This window comes from Homalodisca vitripennis, chromosome 1 (assembly GCF_021130785.1).
Source record: "Homalodisca vitripennis isolate AUS2020 chromosome 1, UT_GWSS_2.1, whole genome shotgun sequence".
In the NCBI taxonomy this organism is placed as follows: Eukaryota; Metazoa; Arthropoda; class Insecta; order Hemiptera; family Cicadellidae; genus Homalodisca; species Homalodisca vitripennis.
In genome coordinates this window covers 140,609,242-140,619,046 of record NC_060207.1, presented here as the reverse complement: position 1 = coordinate 140,619,046, position 9,805 = coordinate 140,609,242, and the positions used below count along the sequence as shown (strand labels likewise).

Here is a 9,805-nt window from a genome sequence, read left to right as displayed (position 1 = left end):
AAGGATTGGTTAATTTTAAAAAAAGAGTTGGATAAGCTTTACTTTTTATTTTGTAATACCTCAAATAACAATTTAATTAGGGAAAAATACAAATCACTGAAAGCAAAATATAAATGTGAAATTAGGAAAGCCAAACTAAACTATAACAATAATTTTATTGCTGGATCAGTGAATAAGTCAAAGGCTTCATGGGCAGTTATTAATGAAGGTAGAAATGTAAATATTAAGCTCTTGTATATACCAAATTGTCTGTCTGCAGATATGTTTAATTCTTATTTTATTAATAGTATCGAGGATATCACTAAAAATGTACCAACTTGCCCAAATGACCACAATTGTTTCTTAAGTAGAAATATAAACAGTAAAATGCCTTTAGGTGAAAATTTTACTATCAAAGAATTCACTGTTGAAGAAGTGTTCTTAGCCATAAATAAACTAAGAAATAGCTCTTGTCTAGATATTTATGGAATAAATGCTTTACACTTAAAATAAGCTTCTAAGCACATAAGTGAGGTCTTAGCATACTTATTTAACATATGCATCACACAGGGCTTTTATCCTGAGAAACTTAAACAAACAAAAGTGATACCAATACATAAGAAAGGTCAGAAAGATTTATGTTCAAACTATAGACCAATATCCATTGTGCCCACAGTGTCAAAGGTCTTGGAACGTCTCATACATAGTCAGATGATAATCTTCCTCGAACGAAATAATCTTTTATCATAGTGTCAGCATGGTTTTAGGCCTAAGCACTGTTGCAGCCACTCAAGCTCTAATTACAAACTGATTTAAAGGTCTGGAGGGTAAAAGGAGTGTTCTCTTTAGATCGTATGATATGTCCAAGGCCTTCGACACTGTAACACATGATGTGCTGCTAGATAAGCTGTATTTTTACTCGTTTGACAATGTTGCCATTTCTTTTTTTAGATCTTACTTGGAAAATAGATGGCAGTCTGATTTAAATGGCTCTTTTTCCAATTCTTTGCAGATTGTACAAGGTGTACCACAGGGGTCTATACTTGGCCCGATCTTGTTCATAATTTACATAAACGATCTTCCAAGTAACATCATGGAGCAACATGCAGAGTGTTTTATGTTTGCAGATGATCTGGCAGTGTGTGTTCAGGGTATTAATCCTCAGAAGGCTAAAGATATTGTTACCTCTTAATCAGATGTAATACATGACTGGTGTAATGCTAATAAGCTGAGCTTAAATAGGGAGAAGGTTCAGGACATACAACTTTGCCTTCGTTCTGGTTCAGAGAGATTGGCATCTTTAAATTTCCTGGGCCAACCTTAAGAGAGAGTGCCATCTTCAGTCCAACCTCAAATAGCACTCTCATATTGACCATCTGGCCGCAAAAATTCTAAAGGGTCTATTTATGATTAGATCACTGAGAGGGAATGTGTCTCCTGATGTTCTCCTTTGCATCTACTATGGTCATGTTCATAGCCACTTGTCCTATGGAACTTCACTTTGGGCGAATTGTTCGTATGCTCACAAATTATTTGTGTTACAAAAAAAAGGTGTCCGTCTTATCTGTGGTGCAGACTGGCGGGATCACTGCAAACCATTTTTTGTTACGCTAGGTATCCTAACTCTACCGTCAATGTATGTTTTTTCAGTTCTTATGTATGTAAGGGAAAACTTGCAAATCACAACTAAAGTTAGTGACATACATAACTATATGACAAGAAATAGACATAATATAGCACAAAAAAGATGGGTGCTTGTTTTCAGCGTCTCAACAAAGCTTTTTGTATCAAGGGATTCAAATGTATAATACATTACCTGAAAAATTAAAAACTCTAACACTTCATAGTTTTAAGATAGCACTTAAGGAAATGCTATTGAATAAACCACTGTATAATATTACAGATATTTATGGTGAAATAGCTGCACTATTTCCTTAAGTTTACATTTAAGTTTGAAATTGACGACTGTCATGCATTTTGTAAAATGTCAACGACAATAAAGATTTCTGATTTCTGAACATAATATACAGTAATATTCCCACTAAGAAACCATGCTAACCTAGATAATGATGGTTTTAATTCCTTTAAACTTCTTGGTATCTATTTACATAACAAAATCTGTCGGGATGTACATTTAAACAATCTGTCTAAACAAGATCTGAGAAAATTAACAATATGTGTAAGTTTAGAAGTTTTTATCATGGTATACTTCGGTTTGTTTCATACACATCTAATCTATGGAAACTAGGTAATGGGGAAACTCAAAATCAACCAAAATGCAATTTTGTGGCAGGAATTTGCACTTCGCAGATTTATCATTAATTGACTCATATAGACAAATTTTCTCTCAATTTACTACAATGACTATGGCATGTATTTTTGGTAATCTTAGTGTTATTTTTGTAAAGAATAATCTTGATTCTTTTTATATCAATGCATAACTGTAATACAAGGCAAAAGAAACTTAAATAAACCTTGGATTATATTGGATAAGTATTATAAAACCATGAATATAAAACATTTTGTTGTCCAATAAATTACCATAGTCTGTAAAACGGTTACAATTAAACAAATTTAACGGTGTTTAAGTTAGTTAGTGTATAATTGGCGATAAAAGGCATTTTGTACAATTAATTAAAGCATATCTAACTTTTGATATGGGTCAGTTTGGGATTGATATATGTATAAACTAAGTTTTAGTTATGACGATGCATCTTTGTCTGTTTTATTTAGTGGAAATAAATATTATTGATTTCGGATCTCTCTTATGAAATAACAAAGTCGTGTTATTTCCTTAATTATACATTTCTCGGGTTACACGTGAATTTCTAGTCGTTTGCATGTTTTCTCTATGTACTTGGCGTACTAACTTACTACTACCCACTATTCCTATTGAAGAAATCCATTTTCCATTTCAACAGGGGTGTGTGTTTGTTTCAAGAATATAAAAAGGGGATATTTTTCATTCCATTGAATTCCAAAGGTAACAATCATTGTATTTATCATTTACATTATTAATTTTTATTATTAAGGTTTCATTATATATTTAATTAACCTGTATGTACCAAGAAGTTTAATTATTACATTATTAGGATGTGTCAAACGCCTTCGACTTAGTCACCCGTGATTGCAAATATGTCACAATTAGAAAACGTTCTGTGTATTGGCTTGTTAATAGTACATTAAACTTAAACTTAGAGAGTATTAGACTTTTTAATTTCTGACTGCTGTCCAATATCTCTTGATATTATTTTTTCAAGCTTACATCATTCAATGTCATGTCTGTAGGTTGAGCTACTTCTTAGCCTTGATATTTTGTTAGCATGAGTTTCAACATTTCAGAAGTGTTAGGAGACAGTACCTGTGTAAATTTTAATAAATGTAGCCAATTGATGCTGTAGTAAGTAGCCTAGTAAATGATCCAAGTAAGTAATGGCCATGATATTTTACTATCTAAAAAACCCAATTTTACATAATAGGCTAGGCTTAAGCTCTATGGACTTTTTAAGAAGGTTGGGTTGAAAGTTTCCTTTCATTCATATAAGAATTTTTAATGTATGTAGCCAATTCATGCTGCATTAGCCCACTGTATGATCCAAGTAAGTAATGACCATGTAATTTTATTATTCAGAAAACCCAATTTTACATAATACCCTTGGATTAGGCTATATGGACTTTTGAGAGAAGGCTAGATTAAAAGTTTCCTATAATTCTCATGGAAAGCTGTGATATTTATAATGTGAAATAAATATCTTGCATTTTGATTGTATTTTCCTTGAACTTATATTAGTTAAATATAAATGAAACAAAAAACAAATATCTAGCCTATTATGTTATTTGTTCCGACATTTTGCTTTTATAATTTTTTATTGGTGGATGGTCATGAATATCGATGATTAGATTTCATTTGATAATCATGATCTGATTGTGGCAGTGGTCGCTAATTATACTTTAGCCCCACAAAAACATTGAAATTAACAACCGGTGTTGTTATTCATATGTTTAATTGCTCTTCCTGGTGAACAAATCTACATGGGAATGGCAGCAGTATAGTGAGTGTCCAACACTTGGATGATCGATGTTTGAATCATCGATATTCATTTGTAAGGAATCCTCAATATAACTACTTAAACCAAAGTATGTTATAGGCATTTAAAGTTAATTATAAATAATAATAATGTTATTGTAATTAAACAATGATCTAGACTGTGTATGTTTATAAATATAACAAACGAAATAGTATAAAATTGATTTACTTTTATTATTTTAAAAGATAAACGTGTGTGACACAAATTAATACAACATGTACACAACCATTGTGCATGCAACCATTACAGATGGGCAGTATTAGTGCCAGTAACAGCAATTCAGTGGTAACCTATCACCGGGATACTGTTATTTCAGTAACAGCTGGGCTGAATGATTTGGTGTTCTCATAACGACTTTCTGGTATTAGGTTACTTGGTGACTTCCAAAGTTAAAAATAACTTTTTCAAGCGTTCACTTGATCTGAGCTTTAATTTGGGTACTATCTTGAGGGATGTTTTTCTTATTTCCAGAAGTTGCTGGTTGTTACTAAAGGTATTGACACTCACAACGATATTACTCCTTTAAATCCAAAGCGTCCGGTTATTAGTGGTGAAAACTAAATTATTAAAAATGAAAATCCATAATGTTTCATTGCAAGAAAGACATAACAAACAATGTTTTAAAAAACATATTTGAGAAGAGTTTTTATTCCTATAAATTAGGTTTACAAATATATTACCAATCAATCATGTACTATTTTAGTTTGAACAAAATCAACCTACAACTCTAATATATGAGTATAATTTTGATGTCAGCAAAATGTGCAGAAATACCATTTCAGATGGGCTATTATTTTGTAGAGAGGTTTATTTTGTATGGTTATAAAAATGTAACTAAAGTTTTATTATTTTCTATAAGTTAATTTTAATCATCTAGATTTCTTTCACATATAGCTTCACTTTAATTTGATTTATCATTTAATTTATTTATATCATTGAATTATTATTTGTTAAGATATAAAAACAGCCAAACTATATTATAATTTGAAATACCTATAATCCTTGATTATGAATCCTTTGAAGATCCTTAGAATGATTCATAATCAAAGCTGGGTCATCCATTTCAAATCATCCAGCTAAGCTTTGACAAGTAAGTTTGTCAGAATTTTATTACATTTTGGTGAGTTGGTTGGTTGAGCATAGACCTAAGAAACCACACTATTATTTTTATAATATATTGATTAATTTTTCAGATATAATAGGCTATGTCAAAGTTTTGACCAAAACCTGTTAATATTGTGGAATTTTTCATCTCGTAATGTCACATCGTTTTAAAATTTTTGTAATAAATGTGCTATTTATTAAGCTATATTGGTCAAAGTTATATTTTGTTCAAAATGAAATTCTGGGGTAAAATATCTAATTAGTTTGAATGTAAATATATATTTAAGCTCTTTAACTGAGCCCTGAAATAAAAAGTTCTGTAAAATTTGACATGTGTTTAAAACCTGGTCAATAACTAGATTCTGACTCCTGGGACCAAATTTGGAGTAACCAAAACCTAAATTAAATTTGCTATAGAATGGTGAAATAAAATTGGTGGGCTTTTGAGTAAGTCTGTCTAATACAAAGTCAGAACTTGTTTCAATCAATATTCAACATTTAAAATATTTTATCTACCAAAACATCTCTATTACAGGAAATACATCATTGTAAAATAGATATTTGAAAGTCAGTATAAGTTGACTATTTTGTACTAAAGAAATTACAATTTTCTGAATCATGAGTACGTATCAACATTTTATTTACATTACTCTTTAAGTTTGAATACAGATATTTTGATAAATAACTCATCAAATTCTGACAACCTTTGGTGTCACTTTCTGAATGATTTGACATGGAATGATCCGGCTCTAACGTGATTTGGTTTGACATTTTGGTTTCAGTAGTTTTAGATAATCATTAATGTCAAGGATTCAATTATTGTGGTGGTCCTTACTTTTGTAGCCTAACCAGTACTTAACTACTGTGCATTAACTGTAATACCAGCGTTTACAATGGAAAAGTAACAAAGTCTATGTTATAGAAGTTATAGATCAAAAGCCCGCGACACCCAGGCATTCGTTATTTCATAAAAGCTGACAACTTGTCAGTATTCGAGTACTATACAGGTATAAACGTACCTCGAGTATGGAGCCTGGGTCGCGGTGGCTTCGACAGGTAACAGATAGTAAAGGTGAGTTAAATCACAGTTTAAATTCGTAATAGTGTAAAGCTCAGTTTTTATACATTTCAACATTAATCAACGATAGAAAGCTGCATGTGCGATGCCAGACACTTAGTATAGTTCCAACCCCCTGCCAGGCACCCCTAAAGTACGATTAATAAAAATAGTACTTTCGTCGGTAATTCTAAGCAATATATGGGTCAACCTCGATTTTTCTCATATTACAATATAATGTTCCAATAGTCAATTAGAAAAGGAAATGACTAGAATTTCTTGCCGGAAAGCAGTTATAGGGAGCAGGCAACTCATATTGCAATATAATGTTCCAATAGTCAATTAGAAAAGGAAATGACTAGAATTTCTTGCTGGAAAGCAGTTATAGGGAGCAGGCAACCGCGAGAATTACCTATTTGTGATCAGGGGCACTGACGTGATCTGGGCTTCAAATTTGGAACTACTCGAGTTAATTTTTTTCCTAAAAGAGCAAGCAGCGCGAAGCGCTGCGCAGCGGGCAAGCATCGTGCGTGATCTTCGTCTATACTGAATTGATTCAGGCCAAAGGAATGACACAGATTCCTTTACCAAATTTTTACGGAGATTTTGTATTGGGCGGATTATATTGGTTTACTTTGCTTTCCAGCATGTAATTATGTGTTTAAAATTGTTTTACATACATCACCTACATTATATTGTAATATGTAATAACAATTTATCAGAAATTTTTAATAAAAAAAAGGATCACGCACGATGCCTGCCCGCTGCGCAGCGCTTCGCGCTGCTTGCTCTTTTAGGAAAAAAATTAACTCGAGTAGTACCAAATTTGAAGCCCAGATCACGTCAGTGCCCCTGATCACTAATAGGTAACTCTAAGCAATATATGACCGTCTGGCGGTTGCCTGCTCCCTATAACTGCTTTCCGGCAAGAAATTCTAGTCATTTCCTTTTCTAATTGACTATTGGAACATTATATTGTAATATGAGAAAAATCGAGGATGACCCATATATTGCTTAGAATTACCCTTTCGTCATATTATAAAACCTGAAATTTATATATGTTATCAGGGGAACTATAAAAAGATGTTTTCTCAGTTCCCAGACACTTTCTATGGTTCCTTCATGCAGCCAGGCACCTCAAAAGTTACTGTAGGTGCAAGCGCGAGAGATATACATACAAGCGAGTGTGAGTGATATAGTACGTAATGTCTACGGCGATCTTTTACTGCGCATCAGCTGTCTTATACTTATTTTAAATCCGAACCATCCAGTTCTAAAAACAAATGTATTCAAACAAACGTTCGGAGTATAACTAATCACAATTCTAGCACACGATGAAGAATAATAACGAGATACGTAGTAGACACACACTCGTGACAACCGATAAAGCAGTAATACACGCCACAGATGTGTTTGGTTTAGACCCGGTTACATAGTAGATTTTTGGAGCATTGAATGGTTCATACTGGCTACTAGTTGTCACAGTCAATCACCGAACCTTTTGGGCGTGCCAGTCTTTCTCGAAATATGGATCCCGGTGGATTTGGTTGGAGAGGAGTCCATAGATGCTCAATTAAATATGAACATTAGCCTACTTTTTGTACACTATGATGTAAATATTTTATTGCTTATTTATTTACAATATTTGATATGATATCTGTGGGCTAACTACAAAATCAACACTTTGATTCATTTTTATTATTGTTTGTTTTTGTCACTTAATAATCAGATAGATCACCTTAGAACATATACTCATATTTATGAAAATTATTTACCAGACAATTTATTATGGTTGTTTATTTTACAATTATAGTACTTATAAGTAGGTTTTCTTACCGGTGCTAGTAGTTTTGCATGGCAAGAAAATTGCGTTCAATAATGATTTGGTTATTTTAGTAAGGGGAGCATGTCACGTAGTGACTGATTACAGTGTTAGCGCCAAAATGCTCCATAAGCAGTTCAGCAGCCCAGCACTCAGCACTTGTGGCGTTGCAGGTTCTCGTTTCTTAACCCTGCTTGAATATTGGAGTGGTTCATTTCGGTTCTTTTGATATCAACATTGTTTTGCAGTTATAAATGTAGGACTTTGATATTAACATTGGTTTACTGTTAAAAATGTGGGACTAAAACCTTTTAACAGCTTATAGTAGAATTAGAGTGTAATCCTTTGTTGTGGAATCAAGAAACAAGTTAATATTCCACACTTGTTTAATGAGTGATTTTTCAAACATTTGTTTAAATTCTGGCGTCTTCCCTAAGCTCTTGACTGCAGTAGAATAAGTGTTAAATTTTTAATATGAGAGATACAATAACACGACCCTTTGTCCTCTTCTATGTGGGATTTTGTATAAAACACTTACCACATCACTTTTGCAATGCTGCTTACAACTATCGCATACGAAATTAGGCTTTTCACCTTTAGTAAAAATCTTCTCTTTCCCTGCACAAGCAAAGTGAAACCACTTTAAACACTTTCCTTCACACATTACTCCTCCAGAGTGACCAGTTACCCTTTAAGGACAAGCTCCACAAAACGGATTGTTACTCGTCTGTGCCATCTTATTGTCTGTACGGTTTAAAAGTACAGTAACAGAAGAGAGGTTAAAATGTTGATAATTTTTTTTCTCTGCAACTATAAACATGGCTTTCACTTCCAAGGAAACCCAGATAAATTGCAGAACTGGATGCTGGAATTTCTCATGGAAAAGAACCAGAAAAGGGAGGAGCAAACAAAAAGCCGTGCTCTCAAGTAAGGAATAGGAACTGCTGTTAAACGTCATTGAAATGGATTACTTTCCATTAGTACCTTTAATAGAGATCATTAACAAATTGCTTGAATGGGTTATACATAACAGTTCCCGGATGTCTTGTCATTTCAAAATAAAATCTGATTATTACATAACCTCGAATAATCTCCAGTACTAGTTATAGACTCACCATGACAACGTTTAGAAGCGTACAACATTCTTTTTTGTTCGTATGCTTGTCAGTCACTGCGCATCAGCACCACTGTCATCGCAACAAGCATGGCCACTTGATGGATACTACTCTCGCAATAAAAAGTATAGATTAACCTAGTTTGAATGTCAACCATAAACTAACTAATTGAGTGAGCTTGAACTACTAGAACTAACTAATTTGAGCTAACTAGAAAACTTGTAATCCTTAAAAGCAAAGCTTTATACAATGTATGTAGAAGTGTACTTATTTAGAGAATCTAATTTTAGAATGTTATAATAAATATGGAGAAAAGTTGTCAAATAACCATTTTAACTTTTATTCTTAACCTGGTTCAGTATTGGGCACGTTATTGAACTTAAGTTATTATTTTTCTTTTAAAGATTATTTATTTGCATAAACAATTTAAAACTATAATTTTTAACACCACTTTAATTAAACAGATTTTGTTAATTTACTGCGGCTGGTGCCTGCTCACTGGAACGCACAGACTGTTGAGAGCGGTGTTGTGACGATCGTGGGTGATTCAATCACGCCGTTAACTGCACAAGGAGGTCGTAATAAATTAAATATTGTTTTAATATATTTAAACATTTCCCATTAGCTTTTTTCATATGGG

The 9,805-nt window shown here is 32.8% G+C and overlaps 1 protein-coding gene across 3 annotated transcripts in view; it reads left to right on the top strand.

Annotated features, from left to right (window-relative positions):
• The first annotated feature begins 2,854 nt into the window (after positions 1 to 2,854).
• LOC124372280 overlaps positions 2,855 to 9,805 on the top strand; it is a 61,270-nt gene continuing 54,319 nt past the window's right edge. For 2 of the 3 annotated variants that reach the window (XM_046830676.1, XM_046830661.1), the window contains exon 1: positions 2,855 to 2,962. The gene's annotated coding sequence lies outside the window, so the exon portion shown is untranslated. Of the gene's footprint in view, positions 2,963 to 3,210; positions 3,405 to 9,805 lie in introns of those variants that run through there. The other variant, XM_046830670.1, reaches the window with a different exon arrangement.